Source organism: Helianthus annuus, chromosome 16, assembly GCF_002127325.2.
Source record: "Helianthus annuus cultivar XRQ/B chromosome 16, HanXRQr2.0-SUNRISE, whole genome shotgun sequence".
Lineage (NCBI taxonomy): Eukaryota > Viridiplantae > Streptophyta > Magnoliopsida > Asterales > Asteraceae > Helianthus > Helianthus annuus.
Window position 1 is genome coordinate 117,588,163 of NC_035448.2, and position 20,020 is coordinate 117,608,182.

General features: G+C 38.8%; 1 long non-coding RNA gene across 1 annotated transcript; it reads left to right on the forward strand.

The window, feature by feature from the left end:
- Window positions 1-15,235: 15,235 nt before the first annotated feature.
- On the forward strand, window positions 15,236-16,603 carry LOC110915940. The gene is made up of 3 exons (XR_002579369.2): window positions 15,236-15,336; window positions 15,441-15,529; window positions 16,008-16,603. It is a non-coding gene; the product is annotated as an uncharacterized LOC110915940 (long non-coding RNA).
- The last annotated feature ends 3,417 nt before the right edge of the window (window positions 16,604-20,020 follow it).

Here is a 20,020-nt window from a genome sequence, read left to right on the forward strand (position 1 = left end):
GGTTGTTCTCAGCAGTATCATAGTGAATCTCCCGAACAACCCCAGCAGAAACTTTGAAGAGGAACTGATCCACGTCAGCATCATGGTGAGTCCGGGTCGTTTTATGCTGATGGACCTTCATGGTCATCGGTTCCTGACCTGTACCAAGCCACACGGGCGCCTCTGCAGCCTGTGACCACATTGCAGCTTATGTTATGTATATTGTATGTATTTGTGCATATGTTATGTAGGCTCAAGCTGATTTTCAGGGCCTGTCTCAAGCCCATGCCCAGACTGAGATTCTGGCTCATGCGTGGACTTTAGCCAACAATGGGATGTTAGGTTTTGATCCTTATGCTGGTGCATTGGGACCAATATGGTACAACAATACTATGCTAACAATGTGAACATGCTGAGTGAGCCTATGCTGACTTCTACATGGAAAGATGATCAGTTTGCTGGAAAAGGAGGTCCCTGAAGGTCTAATCACAGGTGGCAGTAGAAAACCAAGTCAATGGTGGCTTTTACTAACACTAGTTTGCTGGAAAAGGAGATCCCTGAAGGTCTAATCACTCTTGAAGATAATCCTTTCTTCTATCTCAATATGGTGTAATTGGTTCTTGTCATTAAAACTAGAAACAAGTGTAGACGGTGTTTGTTTTTACCGCGAATACAATTGGCAAACTTAATTTTTCACCTCCTTGAAGGGACTACAAGTCCAAGAAATTCCGGAGTCATTTGGTACTATGATATTATTAGGAAAATTGGAGATGAAGCATGCTTTACTTTATCTAGTGAAATGCCCCAGTCATTTGGTATTTTGATACTCTCCCTAATTTGTAACGCCTCTTTTTAGCTCTTGTTTCCTTATTTCTATTTTCGATCTTCTTTTGATTTTATTATTGTAACCAGAATTCCATATTGGCTTACTTGTAATAGGTTTGGTCATGAGAACGCATATAGTAATCGTTTATAACATGTTGATTTTTCACAGCGTTAGTACAAGAATCCGGTGCTATTTGACTGCACATGGCAATGTTAAACTTTAAAATACTGAAATTTCAATTCAACTATACCTCTTATATCATTTGTAAATGAATGACGCTTTTACTGTAAACTTTTTTGAGATATTGTTGATCTATCATCTGATTTCGCTTGTACTTTATTAACGGATTGTTGATTCTGGAATATAGACCGTATTCCTATTCCTATTCCTATTCCTATTCCTATTCCTGTACACAATGGTGTGTTTGAGCTGAATCCAAAACCCGACATTTTCAATGCATACGAACTGTATGATCCTATGGGCAAAGCTGATACGGTCCGTATTGTCTTAAAACTAATAATATGTGGTGACCTCACTATGCGAATCGTATGGTCTGCTGACCAAAAGTATTATTGCCGTATTGCAGTGAAATTTAGAATATGTGATAATGTCATAATACAGATCATATGTCCAGATGATCAAACTTGATAGAGTCTATATTATGCTTCTGGCATAAACCAATCTTGCTAGGATAAGCATTTTAAACATGTTTTAAACCCGCAAGAAGACTTAAAATAAAATTGTAAATCTGAGACATAAAACACAAGGTTAAGAGGATCAAGGAAACTAAGTTAACACCACACTTGTTTGACTCAATGCCGTTTACAAAAAATAATAAATAAAATGTGATTTGTCAAAACTTTGGAAAATAAGCCGGCACAAAATGGTAGCCGGTATGGACCTAAACAACATCGAGGAGTTTCTGTTTTTAAACAATCACAGGTGAAGTGATATTCAAGATCTTTGGTCTGCAACTGCTTCATTTGGTCTGGGGTGTGACGTGTGAATGGAAATTACTCGTGTATGAAGAAAATTGTCAATTAGATTTCATCATATGTGCTCTAATACAAATCTTTGATATGCACACGAGTGACAAACAAATCTAACTCTTTAAGATGACAAACTAGTAATCGGATTTTCATTTCTATAAAATGAGTTAGTAAATTAATCAAACTCATAATTTTAACAGTAGGTCCGGATTCGGATCTTGAACACAAGTATTGTAGGTCCCGATACGGATCGTCGGACGAACGTGATTTCTTGTTTCGGATGCCGTAGTGAGTGCGGAATCCAAGCTACAACACAAACCGAGTGAGAGAATGTAATACACAATAAGATTCACACTTAAACGATTCTGTGTATTGATTTCTACAGAGTTTCTGTACAATATTCGAACAATACAAAGCTCCGATCACTCTCACACTCTCAGTTTTTGAATGAATCCTATCCTGTTGTATTTATAGGCGATACATCACGTTACACGCGAAACAAAAATACTACGTATGAAACAAGACGAAGCAGGCACTAAATATTTGCTATATGTTACACGAACTAGACCATGTTCACATATATATTTTGTGTGTCTCATGTATTTCGTGTGTGCATGCATGTTTACATATATTTCGTGTGATTCATACAATTCATGCACTACTATTTCATGTGTATTTATAAAGATACATGCATTAATATTTGCTATATGTTACACGAACTAGACCATGTTCACACATATATTTTGTGTGTCTCATGTATTTCGTCTGTGCATGAATGTTTACATATATTTCGTGTGATTCATACAATTCATGCACTACTGTTTCGTGTGTATTTATAAAGATACATGCATGTGTTCAATAATCATGACATCATCATCATGATGTCATGATGATGCCAGTCTCGTTTCGTATCATTGTCTTCGTCACTTGTATCTCATATGCCGAGTCGAACCGACGGAGGAACGTCGTCGCCTTCGGTCGCGACTTTAACAGTCTCGAACGTCACTAGCGGCATCCACACTAATTGCATCAACAAACTCCCCATTGGATGATGCTCATGATGTTCGACTTCACACTGACGGATCTTCAGAACATCTTCACTTGTCACAGACAGTAGGTGCATCAACAAGCTCCCCCTTGAATGTGGCTTGTGAATCTGTTAATCTTCAAAGCTTCAGATCCTCGTGGTGTTGATGAATGGTCAACTGCAACTTGATTATCTTCATCCTCTTGATCCACTGATTGCATCCATGTTGTGTCATCAATTCATAGCTTGTCCTCTGACACATTCTATTTGCCTATAGCTTGCTTGAATGCTACATCTGCACACACTAGAAAGCTAAACGCGTAATGAGAACAACCGCTAGGGTTGTAATCAATCTTAGAGAATTTTCAACTGAAAACCTCACTAAGGATTTGTTGATACATATTTGTGGACGCGACTCGACTTGACGCGACTCGGCTTAGCAACGACATTCCTCCGTCGCGTGCTTCAAGCTTTCAAGCGGGCCAAGACATAAAAGACTTTGAACTTAGTCCTTGGGCTAAACAGATCCGCGAAACACACTAGTGGACTTCATATGTTGGGCCTAAGCCCATAATCGGCGAAACAAAAGGAAGTCGACGAAACACACTTGTTTCGTCGACTGGATTCCATTTCGTCGCCTGTTTCATTTGTTTCGTCGATAAAGTTTTGTTTCGCCAAGCCAGTTCCGTTTCGTGGTGTCTGTGATGTTGTGTGACTATAAATAGACAGTCTCAACACAGAACTAGTTAGAGAACACATAGAGAGAACACAGAACACACACGAGAGAACTGAGAGAGAGTTTACAGAGTATATTTGTAAACATTGAGCTGTAACAGACTTTTCATAGTATTAATACAGGGGTGTTAATCGTTGAATCTTGTGTGTCGTTTATTTACGTGTTCTATCTCGGTTCGCTATCTCGGTTAGATTCCGCACAACCGGGGTGGTTTGTATACGAGGATTAGGCGACTAGATCCTCCCCTAGCCGGACCTACAAGTGGTATCAGAGCCTTGGCTCGCCTTGGCTCTTCTCCTTGTTAAAACCGAGGTGTTCTTGGGTTGTTTTTCGGATTTCTAAAGTTTACATTTTCTAGAAAAACTTTTAAATGGAGTAAATCTTGTTGTTTTGCTTTGTGTTTTGTTAAAAACATTGTTAAGTTCATGTTCACATGTTAGTTATTGGTTTTTATTAAACATTTTTTGGCAAAATCGTGTTTTTGGAAAGTTTCGGTTCACCAGAAACTTCATCAAGTTCATAGTGTTCTTCATAATCTTCAATGTGTTCTTCATAAAATCAACTTTTTGATCCATTGGAAATTAAGTGTTAAACTGTTAGTGCATTGAAAATTGTTAAAGGATTATAATATTACACACTTTACCGGTTGGTATGTTGGGTATGGGAATGTATTGAAAAAGTCGTGTCTAGTGTCAGATCAGATAAGGTTCAGCCGAAAGCAGTCACCAACTTTTTACCAACCCTCTGTCACCTTTTCGACAAATCAGACACCCGACGAAACAATTTCTTTTCGCCAAACACCTTCTCGACGAAACACAGACCTTTGTTTCATCAATATCCCCTTTCGTCACTTGTTGGGCTTTTTGGGCTGCCGTTTCGTCGACAAGGAAGCCCAAAAGTGTTTCGTCAAACATTTGTACCGTCGATAATCATTGGACCTTAAACTTGATTCGTCATTTCTTGGGTCAGAATCAGTTTCGTCGACATTTGGGCCCATACATCAGTTTTTTTTTTTTGCCAAAAACTTGGGCCCAAATTTCCTCATCTGTTTCGTCGAGTTAAGTATTGGGCCACCTTAATTGATCTAAGTCTGTTTCGTTGTATTGGGAGCCCAAAACAAAATAGTCTGTTTCGTCAATATAAAGCCCAAAATTTGTTTCGTAAAAATAACAAAGTTTGTTTCGTGGAACGTGTTTCATCGAAACACTTGTGATTTTAAACAGAAGGTTTACATTAGTGGTTTAACTGTTTGATTTGAGTGTGTTTTTCAGGTATTCATTTTTCCGTATAAAATATGAATCCAAGTTGGTGGGGTACTACGTCTCCGGATGAAGGAAAGTACAGAAATACAAGTTTGTCTCCTTCGTGGGCCGAATCTCCCGTAACAGTATCTTCATAAGTCAATGCAATTTCTACCGGTCAATGGGCTTTCGTATCAAATCAGACGCCTAGTATTCAAAGCATTTTATTGAGCGAGAGCGAAACCGGAAGCTTGAATCGACCTCCAAAGTTGATGCACTTAAACGAATATCCGGGATGGGTTGATAGGTTCTACACATACGTGCTTGGACAAAATACTGAATTGTGGTTACATTTTACCACAGATTTCGATCAAGCAATAGAGGTTGCCGCTTCAACTGCTGCTACATTTGCGGATCTTCCTGAAGATCAAAAAAAGACCTATGATTTGGAAAAGAAGGCATATGCGATTCTTACTCAGGCATTAAGCAAAGATATTTACCATCAATTTGTCAGCTTCAAGACAACAAAGAAATTATGGGATGCGTTGAAGACCAGAGGGGTAGGAAATGAAGCAACACGTCAATTGCGACACGATCTACTCAAGAAAGAATTTGGTGGCTTCACGTGTATGGATAAGGAATCTTTGGGAGATATGACAAGTCGGTTCTATCATTTGCTTACTGAATTGGGTAATTTTGGGGTAGTGACAACTCCAGTAGAGGTGGTGAAAAAGTTTGCAGATGCATTGCCACCTCCTGAAGTACAATGGAGTTTTGGCTACAACAAACATCAATGACTTCGTGCAGCTTTTGGAGAACAAAGATCAGGAAGAAACTCTAAAGGCAAAGAAGGTTCCAGTGCCACAGAATCCTGAGATGTATTATGGAACCTCCAACACCTCTTCTGCAAGACCAGTCTCTCATGCTCCTCTTCAAACGACATTTGTCACAAACACAGATTTGTATGGCAATCAGATACAAGTCCCTGTCAAGCCAGCTTTGACAACAGACTTGTATGGAAATCCTCTACAGCCAGTTCCTCAACAGCAAGTCTATCGGCCATCTACCGTAGCAACTGATCTATATGGGAATCCACTTCCTGCTCAACAACAAGCGTGTTATGGAAGCACGTCATCTGCTGGTCAGCAATCAAAGTCAAATACAGTACGGCTCGACACCTCAAGCTTTTCAAAAGTCAGTGTGGAAGTAGCAAAGAAACATATGGAGCTGCTAAACACTTTAGAGAGCGCGTATTGTGGGTTAGTGGAAGGTCAGATTGGCAACATTAATCTGACACAAGAAGATTATCAGCAGATTGATAAGGAAGAGATGGATTTGATGGATATCAAAAGGGCCTTTGCAAGTGCTGTGAGGAGGGCAAAGGATTTCATGGAAAGAACTGGCAGAACCAGCTTGGAAAGCAAGAAAGACACCAAGTATGGGTTCGATAAGCAGGCTGTAAAGTGCTTTAACTGTGGTGAACAGGGTCATTTTAAAAGGGAATGTACAAAGCCAGCTCAGCACGAGAACTAGAATCCTTTCAGAAATCAAGGCAACCAGAAGAATCAGAACAGGAACAATGAGCGTACGTTGATACCTGTCAACAACCCAAGTCAAGAGGGACCATCAAATGCGAACCAAGCACTTGTGGTTCAAGTAGATGAAGGTTGTGATTGGTCAATTCAGTTCAGTAATGATGCTCCGGATGGAACAACTTGTTTTGCTGAGGTTGTCAAGGCTTTAAAACACGCCAGTGGTGGAGAATCTTCCGCCAATGGTGGTGACTCTTCTGAAGATGAAGACAGTTCTGGCTACAGTAGAAGTTCAGATGAAGAATCCTCGTGTTCAGGCGATGATCATTTGGATGAAACATCAAGTGCGTCAGTCGATGCAGATATTGATGAGCTTTTGGAAGAAGCTACAGCAGGAACTCATAGGAGATCTATTCTGGTGGATCAAGCTGCATATTCTTCTTCTTCTCTCCATTCAGCCTTTATGGCTAATGTCGACAGTTCATCAAGTCAGGTATGTGTCGATGAACCCACTTCTGTTATTTGTGATAATTGTGCTAGATTGAGTGTTAAATGTGCTGATTTAGGGGCAAACATGTCTGAGTTGCAAGGCAAACAAGATGCTTTACAAGCTAGTTTGTTTGACTTGCAAGACAAACATGTTTCGTTGAATGCTAAGTGGTGTGAGTTGCAAAGCAAACACGAAGCTTTGCAAGACAAGTATGATGTGACATTCATCCACAACCAAAAGTTGACCGTGGATCTTTCTAAGTGCACTGAAGCCAACATGTTTTATGAAAACCATGAAAAGGAGTTTAAATCGGTAATTGAGAAATTAAAGAAAGATAAAACCGAGCTGACAAAAATGGTTTCCAGAAAACAAACTGACATAAATTTGTATATAACTCGCCTTGAGATAATGCAAAAAGAAATGGCTTGTGTTTAAACTGAAGGTGAGGCGATCCAGCTTAAGCTAGACAGTTATTTGAGCTCTAGCTATGTGTTGGATCACATCATTGACGTTCAGAAAGAGAAACGGGATGTCACATGCATTGGTTACAAGAAATGTCCACCACCTGTGAGACACAATTATGATGCCATGCCTGATGAGGAAGACAGAACCTACTTTGAGCCATCTGTTCCTCTAGACATTAAGAAATTTGCAACAGGGCTTGGATACAAGAAAGAAGTATCATCCGATTCAGATGTGTCAGCAGATACATGTGTCTTCTGCTGAACCGAATCAGGATCCTCCAGTTATTATTAAGGATGCTGATTCTTCTGATGATGAATCTGATGCTAACCCAGCAAAGTCTGATGCGGAAATCAAAGAAGAGGACATACCTCTTGAGAATCATATTCTATGTGATCCTCCTGCAAAACCCGCTAAGACTGTTGCAATCGAGTCCTCGTCTGCAAAAGAGTCGGAGAGTGTGAATTTGCTGTACAATCTTGTTGGTGATGATAAAATTTATTCTGACAAAGATTTTCCTATTAAGAATGTTAATCAATCCTTAATCAGTAAAGTCTTTGAAAATTCGACAAGTAAGTTTTTGGGAAAGACAGGATCACATGTTACGGTAACATAGTGTCCTCCTATTCCAAAGGCCGAAGTTCGAAAACAATATGGCAATCAGAAATTACCAACAGAGAAAAAGCAGCAAAATCATACCAAACCAAAGGGAAATTCAACGACTCAAGGTCAAAAGAAACAAAGTCAGAAAAACAAGAAGATGGACTTTGTGAAATCAAAGGGAACCGATAAAATTGAAACTTTTGAGAACAAATCTAACTTGGATTTTGTTAAACAAGCAAAAGTGTTGAAAAGGAATGAACCAAACAGTTCAAAACCTAGTACCTCGGGATCACAAAGTTCATCATCGGCAAGACGATCACATGATACTTCGGGGTTTGTTGAACGAAGATCATGTTTTGAATGTGGTGAAATTGGACATATAATTCGAAATTGTTCGTATCTTCATAAGTTGAAAGCAAAGGTTGATGATCCCCGTGACCAAATTGACCGCAAGCGATCTGTTTCATCAAAACCAGATCCCCGTCTTGTAAAAGAAAGGGAAAAGAAACAGAAACGCCAACAGGTCAAGAAAATTGAAAAGGCGATTAAAACCGATGTGGTTAACAAAACATCTGTTTATGTCAAACCAGACAACTCAAAAACTTCAGACAACCATGAAGTTAAGATTTTAAAGAATAACACTGGTATAACAAAACAGACCTGGAAACCAAAAACGGTTATTGAATCAGGGGGACCATCACATTTTCCAAATCATCAAAAAGTAGAAGTTATTGTTGTTGATGAAAATGGAAGACCCAAGACCACAATGGCTTGGGTCCCCATCTCCAACTAATCAAATGAGTTCATGTGCAGGGTGTTCTAGGAGGAACTATCAGAAGTCATTGGATTGTTGATCGTGGGGCATCCAGGCACATGACAGGCGACATGAAGCTTCTCTACGACGTCAAATTTATTAGAGGAGGTTATGTTGCTTTTGCTGGAGATAAAGGCGGATATATTACGGGTGAAGGAATGATATCCAACGGGGTTGTAAGCTTTGATAAAATCAACTTTGTGCAACAACTTGATCACAATCTTCTCAACGTTTCTCAAATTTGTGACAAGCAGTTTTCAGTACACTTTGATGCAAACGGATGTTATGTGCTGAAACCCGGCTTCAAAATTCCAAAAGAATGGATTCTCTTATCAGCTCCAAGGATAAATGATTTGTATGTCCTTGATATGAGCCAAGCTATCACAACGTCTGCACAAGCAACATGTTTCGTTTCCAAAGCCACGGAAAAAGACTCAATCTCTTGGCACAGACGAATGGGTCACATTCACTTAAACATGTTGCGAAACAACAACAATGCAGGCTTGTATGCAGCTATTCGAGAATCTGGTCAACAAAATGATTGGTCTTTCGCGTGTTATGTTTCACAGGAAGAGCCAAGAACTTGGAAAGAAGCTATGAAAGATAACTCTTGGGTTGAAGCAATGCAGGAAGAACTGCAACAATTCCAGAAGCTTGGTGTCTGGAAGCTCGTAGCGAAACCTGCTGGTTACAAGAAGATTGGTACCTGTTGGGTGTTCAAATGCAAAAAGGATGATCGTGGTGTAGTTATTCGAAACAAAACAAGATTAGTCGTTCAAGGTTTTCGTCAGATTGAAGGGATCGACTACAAGGAAGTGTATGCACCTGTTGCACGTCTGGAAGCAATTCGGATATTTCTGGCTTATGCCTCATTCAAAGGATTCAAGGTTTACCAGATGGACGTCAAAAGTGCATTCTTACATGGTGTGGTTGACGAAGAGGTGTACGTCGAACAGCCTCCAGGTTTTGAAGATCCTATCCATCCCGATCGGGTTTGGTTGCTCAACAAAGCTCTCTATGGTCTACATCAAGCACCACGAGCTTGGTACGCAACCTTATCTAATTATCTGCTGGAGAATGGATTTCGCAGAGGTCTTATCGACTGTACTCTTTTCATCAAAGAACAAGATGGAGATCTTCTTCTGGTACAGGTATACGTTGATGATATTATTTTTGGCTCTACTAATGATGTTTTGTGTAGGAATTTCGAGCGCATTATGCAGGATAAATTCGAGATGAGTGCTATGGGGGAAATGACCTTCTTTTTGGGCCTACAAGTGCAACAAACTGAGTCTGGGATTTTCATCCATCAGACTAAATATGTTGGTGACATCTTGAGCCGGTTCCAGATGTCTGATGCAACGCCCATCGGTACCCCATTGCAACAAAATCACGGAATTACTCCAGATTTGAAGGGTGAATCTGTTAGCCCCTCATACTACCGCGCAATGATCGGATCTCTTATGTACCTCACAGCATCAAGACCAGATATAATGTACCCAACGTGCCTGCTTGCCAGATATCAAGTCAACCCGAAGGCCTCACATCTTGCAGCTGTAAAAAGGATTTTTCGTTATTTGAAGGGTTGCCCTGACACCGGTCTATGGTACCCTAGGGATAATAACTTTGACTTGATCGCTTTCAGTGATTCTGATTTTGGCGGATGCAAAATCGACGGCAAATCCACAACGGCTGGATGTTAGTTTTTAGGAAATCGCCTAGTCACATGGCAGTGCAAGAAGCAGACGTGCGTCGCTACATCAACATGCGAAGCTGAATACATTGCTGCCTCAAGTTGTTGCTCCCAAGTCCTGTGGATCCAACAACAATTAAGCGACTCCGGTTTTGAATTCCTAACTACTCCTATTTACGTTGATAATTCTGCTGCTTTACAGATCACTAGAAATCCTGTGCAGCATTCAAAGACCAAACACATCGAAATTAAATATCACTTCATACGTGATTGCTTTGATAAAAGGCTAATCAATGTGGTTAAGATCCACACCGATGACCAACGTGCCGACCTTTTTACAAAAGCATTTGACAAATCAAGATTTGACTTTTTATTATTGGTAAACGGCATTAAGGTCAAGCAAGAGTTAAACCAACATCGAAAAATCATTTTTGTAAATATCTTTGTGTCTTTTAAATTTATCTTAGTTTGTTGATTTTAGGGGGAGTAAATTAAATCCATATTTGAAAATCCAAAAACATCGAAAAATTTCAAAAACACAAAAACAATAGAAAAACAAAAATGAGTTTCCTAGCGAGCAAAAGAGAAAATGATAGTACATCAGTGGTCTATCCAAACCTCTTTAAACCTAAACTAAAAAACGATAAGCAGCTCTATATAAGATGTATTGGTAGGCTCACAATCATTTTAAAGTGTGCAGGGTGATATAAATCTAAACCGACTGAAGACCAGGTGGGAACCATTCATTGGCATATGGTCTTAGTACCGAAATTTCCTTTGAGAGATTGCCGAGGTTCTGAGATATTCGGTCTTTATGCTGCTTATCATCTGGGTATCATGGTTGTATCTTTTACCGAAAAATAACGGGGACGTAAGTCTAGATCTTCCATGATACCATACATACGTGTACATATTGCATACGACCTCAATAAGTGATAAACAATCACATGTCCAAACAAATAAGTGATAAAATATCACATTTATCCGGGAGTCAAGTTCGTCTCTCTGCTGTACGAAGTACTGACCTGTTCACGGACTTGCTCCTGTGCCCTCATGCATATGAAAATCAAGTTCCTCATCAATAAGTGATTATATCACATAGGGCTTGTTTTCAAATCTAAATAAGTGAGTTTCTCACATCATATACGGTCAAACAGATGATAATCGGCATACTCACCGGTAGGATGAACCCTCGTGCATACCTTGATACGGGAATGTGTCGTGATGTGGATGAACACCGGTCGGTAAGTATAAATGATACCTTAACGTATCTCCTCGCCATGATTACATCTGATAAGTTGAGCTTATGTGGACAACAATACCGATAATCGTTATAGGATACTTATCTTAATATTAACTAATTGAACAAAAAGAGCGTTTTGGCGTGACCGTACACTGATATGATTCTCTTACCCTCGAAACTCGCAAAACGAATGTCTGTAAATATTTATTTACTGCTTTCAGTCTTTATATTTGAAATATTCAAAAATTCCAAAAAGATTTTAGGTGTGTTTTAATATAAACTTTCTAAAAGCCAAAAAGATTTTATTTCTATCTTAGTTTCGATTGTACGATGTTGGATCTCGAGTCTTCGTTGCCTGAAACATGAACGAAAACCAAATTGACTAAATCTTCATAAACGGTCAAAATTTGCAAGTTTTTGAAAGTTAAAAACAGAAATTGATTAATTTGTTAAACTTTCAAACCGTCGGACGGTAGTTGATTGAGACATGGTCATACGTGTGTCATTTGCTTATACTAACTATATTCCAAGCAGTTGTTCTCATTTCGCGATTAGATTTCTTGCATGTGCAGATGCTAAAGGCAAGGAGAACATGGTCGATGACAAGATTCGGAATGAAGACACGACGTGAAGGCACTCAAATGATAAAGATGATCGAGTTGTCGCTAACCATCATCAATACCACAAGGATCTCAAGTTATAAAGATCAAGTCTTTCACGAGCATAACTCAAGGGGGAGCTTATGTTAAGGGGGAGTTTGTCAACACACTTCCTACATGAAACGGGGAGTTTGTTGATACACTTTCTGCTTTCAAGACGTGAAGACATTGAAGATCCTCCGACATAGAAGACATGAAAGGCGAAGCTCGCGAGTAGCGTCCAAGGGGGAGTTTGTTGATACATATTTGTGGACGCGACTAGACTTGACGCGACTCGGCTTAGCAACGACATTCCTCCGTCACGTGCTTCAAGCTTTCAAGCGGGCCAAGACATAAAAGACTTTGAACTTAGTCCTTGGGCTAAACAGATCGGCAAAACACACTAGTGGACTTCATATGTTGGGCCTAAGCCCATAATCGGCGAAACAAAAGGAAGTCGACGAAACACACTTGTTTCGTCGACTGGATTCCATTTCGTCGCCTGTTTCATTTGTTTCGTCGATAAAGTTTTGTTTCGCCAAGCCAGTTCCGTTTCGTGGTGTCTGTGATGTTGTGTGACTATAAATAGACAGTCTCAACACAGAACTAGTTAGAGAACACATAGAGAGAACACAGAACACACACACGAGAGAACTGAGAGAGAGTTTACAGAGTATATTTGTAAACATTGAGCTGTAACAGACTTTTCATAGTATTAATACAGAGGTGTTAATCGTTGAATCTTGTGTGTCGTTTATTTACGTGTTCTATCTTGGTTTGCTATCTCGGTTGGATTCCGAACAACCGGGGTGGTTTGTATACAAGGATTAGGCGACTAGATCCTCCCCTAGCCGGACCTACAGGATTGATATTAAACAGTATTAACTGACGACACACATGGGAGACCAACTTTTATTCAACTACCAACCGTCAATATTATGAAAGTTTCAAAATTGTTCAATTTTAGATCTTTAACTTTCAAAATTTGTCAACTTCGACCATTTATGAAGATTCGATTGTTTTCCGGCTTACAAACAAGTTTTAGATGGCTATGCTTCGAGTCAACATCGGTCAATAAATATAAGGTAGAAACAAAATGGCTGAGTTAGTGAGATACGTGATCTGATAAATATTTGGGTATGGAAATATTGCGCTCTCCTCAATATATTCTTTTTTATGTGAGGTGGCATCATCTTTCTATGTAAGGGGTAATTGATGAACAAGACTAAAACAAAATGTAAAACCGAGGGGGTAGAATAGTAAATTTCACACCTTACCCATACCCACGCACAACCATAAAAACCTAGTTTTCAACAATTCGACAGACATATCTTTTTCGGCCAGTGCCGCCGTACGAAACCCTAACCGGTAACGATCATTAACAATGTTAGAGGAAAAGAGGTGACGTGATCTCAGGGTAAACCTTCAATCTTGTTTGCTATTATTATTGTGACGAGATTTCCAGTTTTGTATTTTCATAAGCTTTCGGTTTTCTTACTTGTATTTTCATAAGCTTTCGGTTGAACATTCGCGGCATGTAATAGTGGTGACATCATTAGCGGCCACATATGTCGCCAACATTGCCCTAAATCCGAGTAGTGTATTGCACAATCGTAAGTACTGTTGATGCACTTGTGTCTGTACTTTGTCTGTATTCGGTCACGATGTAAACGATGTCCTGATTAGTGTTGTAAGTTGACCAAGTCAACCATCCTCCGGTTTGACTTGGACAACAGTTGGTAAATGTTGAAAGATGTTCTGTGTCGAAGGATAAGAGATCGAAGGATAATGTGGATCCTTCGATCTCATCGAAAGATATGTTTCGAATGATAGATCTCGAAAGGTGATCTTTCGAGGTCCCTGCTGATCCTTCGAATGCTTTGTCATCTATAGATGATCCTTCGGACCATCTATCGGATCCTTCGGACCAGACATCATGGGCTGGGTATAAATACCCATGCAGTGTGTTGTGTTTCAGATAGACTTGAGAGACTTAGACAGATTCACACAGACACTTTCGAGAGAGCTGGAGAGCATTCTGTCCAGAAAACACACACACACACTTTGAGAGTTTGCAAGTTAGATTTGTAAACATTGTGCTTGTAACCGAAACCTTCATACGCATTAATACATTGGTGTTAATCGGTGAACTCTTGTGTGTTGTGCTTTATACTTGTCTCATCCCGGTTTGCTTGCTAGCTTGGATTCCGCACTCGCTAGTGGGTTAGTATAACAAGGTTTAGGTTCGTCATCCTCCACGACAAAGGGACCTACAAGTGGTATCAGAGCTTGGCTCTTTACCTTGTTTAAAACCGGGCGTGTTCAAGTGTTTGGTGTGTTTGGACATTTGGTTTAGCACCCGTTTTTGGTGGTTTTCTTGCAATTTTAAACTGAAAAACGGTTTCTAAACCTTCGGGAGTGTTCAAGGTTGGGTTGGGTAACTTGAAAATTTGTTTTTAAGTGACTTGGTGTTTTCCGGTCAAATTCCGATCAAGGATTCTGGTGACTGGTTTGGGGATAAGGTTATCCATTTTGGGCAAATTTTTCAAAGTTGGTGGGAAAGGTACAAGTACTTACTTCTCTTTTGGTTAAATCAGTTGTGTCTTTTCTAGCCCTCTTTAATTCCTACGGTCGACAACCCTTATTGGTAAGCGAATTCATTGCTAGTGTTATATTATAGGAAACATACAACGCACTGGCGATGGGATCTCAGGCAAAGCTTTCTTTATTTCTTGTTTGATTGCTTCTATTTTCTTTATGTGAGGTGACATCATCTTTCTACTAAAATCAGAATGCATATAATTAAGTTATCCGCACTTATATATATATTAATGAACATCCACAAATTTAAGGGGTAAGTGATGAACAAGACTAAAACAAAATGTAAAATGGAGGGGGTAGAATAGTAAATGTCACACCTTACCCATACCCACGCACAACCATAAAAACCTAGTTTTCAACAATTCGACAGACGTATCTTTATCAGCCAGTGCCGCCGTACACAACCCTAATTTGTAACGATCATCAACAATGTTAGAGGAAAAGAGGCGACGTGATCTCAGGGTAAACCTTCAATCTTGTTTGCTATTATTATTGTGACGAGATTTCCAGTTTTGTATTTTCATAAGCTTTCGGTTTTCTTACTTGTATTCGGTTTAATCATACAGGGAACTGAAGAACGTAGATGTTACTCGATCATAACATGTTGAGAATTCATAGGTTATAACAAGTATCCCGTGCAATCTGACTGCACATGGTAATGTTAAACTCCACATTTCTGAAATTTCAGTTCAACTACCTTTAGATCTGTTGCAAATAATTATAGATTTTGTTGAGATGTTGTTGATCTTCCTTCTGATTTTGCTGGTGCTTAATTTAATCCAAACAGGGCACATTAGAGAACGTTTTGTCTTCAGCAATATTATAGGTTTTACTTGTTTTTCTCTGCTGCTTTCAGAGTTTCGATTAATCACCTTTACCATCCATTTAAGATCTTCACCACCATTTCACATTAGAATATATGTTAGTTTTGGTAGATGGTTGGTTTCTCTTGCTTGAATGCAGTGTTGGTTTTCTATGTTTGAATTCATAGATGGTTCAGTCGAAAGGGCTTGATTTTCGGGAGGGATTTTAATTGATTGTTAAATACATCAGTGATTGATTTTCTAAAGATATGAAGATAGTTAAATACAACAGTGATTGATTTTAAGTTAGTGATTTATGTGTTGGTGTAGGGTGTGATGCAGCTGATGGATTTTTAAGTGATTGGTGGGGGCAAGACCCAAATTCCCCGGAGAATCTATTGGATGAAGATTATGATCCGTCTCCATCTACATCCCAACTGACCCACAGGAAAGATCGCAGGAGATCAGTTTCAAGAACCAAAGATACGGTTGTGGTCCCCGAAAAGCGTTCTAAATTCAAGATTGGACAACATGTTATACTTACAGATGATAAGGGACAAGAGGTTGGAAAAGGAACCATACATCTAGTCAAAGGTGTATGGTCTGGAAAACATTTGGTGGAATCAAGTTCGTACGTGGTAGATGTTGAAGAACTCATGAAATCGGCTGCTCAATCGGTTTGTTGTGAAATAAAAATGTTGTGGAATTCCAGCCAACTTGTCTTGATCCAGCAGCAGTTGCCTTGATGACAGATTAACCTTTTTATGCATGTATGTGTGCATATATTGTAGAGGTGGTAATCTTACATGTTTACCTATGAATGTGTGGATTCAGGTTTTTTTTTCCTAATGGGTAAAACATATTGTAGAGGTGGTAATCTTACATGTTGATTGCTCATAGCGTTAATGGATTTTGAAAATAGCTAGTTAGATAATTTTATTTAGAAATTTTGTAATGTAAATTAATGGTTTCTATTTCATTTTGGTGTTCAATTTGATTAGTAACAACCTCCACCCAATTATGTTTTGTTCCGTCTTTGGCAAATTTTTCACAAAGGCTCCGGCATAGGCATTAGAGACAATCAATGTTGCCGCTATTGAACATTCGCGGCATGTAATAGTGGTGACATCATTAGCGGCTACATATGTCGCCAACATTGCTCTAAATCCGAGTAGTGACATGCACAATCGTAAATACTTATTTCTCTTTTGGTTATTTAATCCGTTGTGTCTTTTCTAGACCTCTTGAATTCCCACGGTCGACAACCCTTATTGGTAAGCTTCATTGCAAGTGTTATATTATAGGAAACATACAACGCACTGGCGATGGGATCTCAGGCAAAGCTTTCTTTAATTCTTGTTTCTTTGTTCCTATTTTCTTTATCTTTTTTCAGAGTTATAGTTACTCGGTTTTGGCTTTAGCTTAAGCTTCCGAGATTTTGGTATGGAGTGTATTGTGCTCTCCTCAATATATTCTTTTTTTTTTTTTTTTTTTTTTTGTGAGGTGGCATCATATTTCTATTAAAATCAGAGAATGCATATAAGTTATCCGGACTTATCTATATCTATACTTCTATACTTACTATACTATACTATATTATAAAGCATTTCCCCAAGGACTTCTTAAAAGTTAAGAGGTACAAGAAGAAATGCTTAGCTAGTATACAACACACAATGCATAGATTAATTAAGTGTAGGGGTAAAGTTGTCTTTTTTCCATAGGGACTTCTTAAAAATTATAAGGTACAAGTACAAATGTTTAGTATACAACATATTAATGCATATATTAATTTCATTTTGGGGGTGAATTTGTCTTTCTAACACCATCATGAATTTATTATAGAGGAAGCTAATCCATACCCAATTTATACAAAGGAAGTCAAGAGTTTTATGATCATTGAAGGAAATTAAAAAAAATAGTTTTTCTTTTATTATTAAAAGGGTATATGAACTAGAAAAAACATAAAATATGTAACCGCATATGAGAATGGAGGGTTTCAAATAAGCAATTAGTGTGTGTATAATGTAATCATTTAATTTAATTAAAACCCATAACTCACGTTATATTTTTGAAGGCAACCATGGGTTACACATCAATGCACATTTAATAATCATTTAACTAAAACCCATAACTCCCTTTATTTTTTTCTCTACATTATATTTTTGAAGGCAACCATGGGTTGCACATCAATGCACATTTAATAATATAATGATAATTGTAGGTCCCTTTGTCGCGGAGGATGACGAACCTCAAACCTTGTTATACTAACCCACTAGCGAGTGCGGAATCCAAGCTAGCAAGCAAACCGGGATTAAGCAAGTATAAACACAACACACAAGGGTTCACCGATTAACACAACTTGTATTAATGCAAATGAAGGTTTCGGTTACAAGCACAATGTTTACAAACCTAACTTGTAAACTCTCAAAGTGTGTGTGTGAGTTTCGGTCAGAATGCTCTCAAAGAAGTCTCTCTCTTTCAGTGTGTGCATCTCCGAACTAAACTAACACATACACTGCAAGGGTATTTATACCCAGCTCATGATGTCTGGTCCGAAGGATCCGATAGATGGTCCGAAGGATCATCTATCAATGACAATGTAATCGAAGGATCAGCATGGACCTCGAAAGATCACCTTTCGAGGTCTATCATTCGAACCATATCTTTCGATGAGGTCGAAGGATCCACAACATCCTTCGACCTGTTATCCTTCGACAGAACATCTTTCAACATTAATCAAAATGTTGTCCAAGTCAAACCGGAGGATGGTTGACTTGGTCAACTTACAACACTAATCAGGACATCGTTTACATACAGACCGAATACAGACAAAGTACAGACACAAGTGCACCAACAAACTCCCCCTTGGCTGTAGCTTTGTCTTTATCTTCTATAGTTGTAGACTCGTCTCGAACTTCGACGGTCTTTGGTCTTCGAGTTCTCAAAACTCTGATGTCCTTTCAAGTCTTCAATGTCGGAGGATCTTCAAAGTCTTCACGTCTTGAAAGCAGAGAGTGTATCAACAAACTACCCGTATCATGTAGGAAGTGTGTTGACAAACTCCCCCTTAACATAAGCTCCCCCTTGAGTTATGCTCTTGAAAAGACTTTATCTTTATGAAGTAAGATCCTTGTGGTGTTGATGGTGGCCAGCGGCAACTCGATCATCTTCATCTTTTGAGCGCCTTCTCGTCGTGTCTTCATTCCAAAGCTTGTCATCGACCATGTTCTCCTAGCCTTTAGAATCTGCACATGCAAGAAATCTAAACGCGTAATGAGAACAACTGCTTGGAATATAGTATAAACAAATGACACACGAATGACCATGTCATAATCAAACACCGTCCGACAGTTTGAAAGTTTAATAAATTTATCAATTTTTAAATTCTAACTTTCAAAAACTGCAAATTTTGACCGTTTATGAAGATTTAGTCAGTTCGGTTTTCATTCAGGTTTCAGGTAACGAAGACTCGAGCTCCAACATCGTACGATCGAAAATAAAGTAGAAATAAAATCTTTTTGGCTTTTATAAAGTTTATATTAAAACACGCCTAAAATCTTTTTGGTATTTTTGAAATTAACAGACAACAATTTAAAATCCTTTGAGTGTTATCAAACGACATCACCGCTAATGTCGTGCTGATATGCACCAAACGACGAAACTGTTTAAAAGAAAACAATAAAAGATTAAGCAGTAAATAAATATATACAGACATTCTTTTTGCGAGTTTCGAGGGTAAGAGAATCATATCAGTGTACGGTCATGCCAAAACACTCTTGTTGTTCAGTTAGTTAACATTAAGATAAGCATCCTATAACAATTATCGGTATTGTTGTCCACTTAAGCTCAACTTATCAGATGTAATCATGGCGAGGGGATACGTTAAGGTATGATTTATACTTACCGACCGGTGTTCATCCACATCACGACACATTCCTGTATCAAGGTATGCACGAGAATTCATCTTACCGGTGAGTATACCGATTATCATCTGTTTGACCGTATAAGCTGTGAGATACTCACTTATTTTGAATGAAAACAAGTCCTATGTGATATAATCACTTATTGATGAGGAACTTGATTTTCATATGCATGAGGGCACAGGAGCAAGTCCGTGAACAGGTCAGTACTTTCGTACAGCAGAGAGACGAACTTGACTCCCGGATAAATGTGATATTTTATCACTTATTTGATTTGGACATGTGATTGTTTATCACTTATTGAGGTCGAATGCAGTATGCAATATATAATATGTACACGTATGTATAGTATCATGGAAGATCTAGACTTGCGTCCCCGTTATTTTTCGGTAAAAGATACAACCATGATACCCAGATGATAAG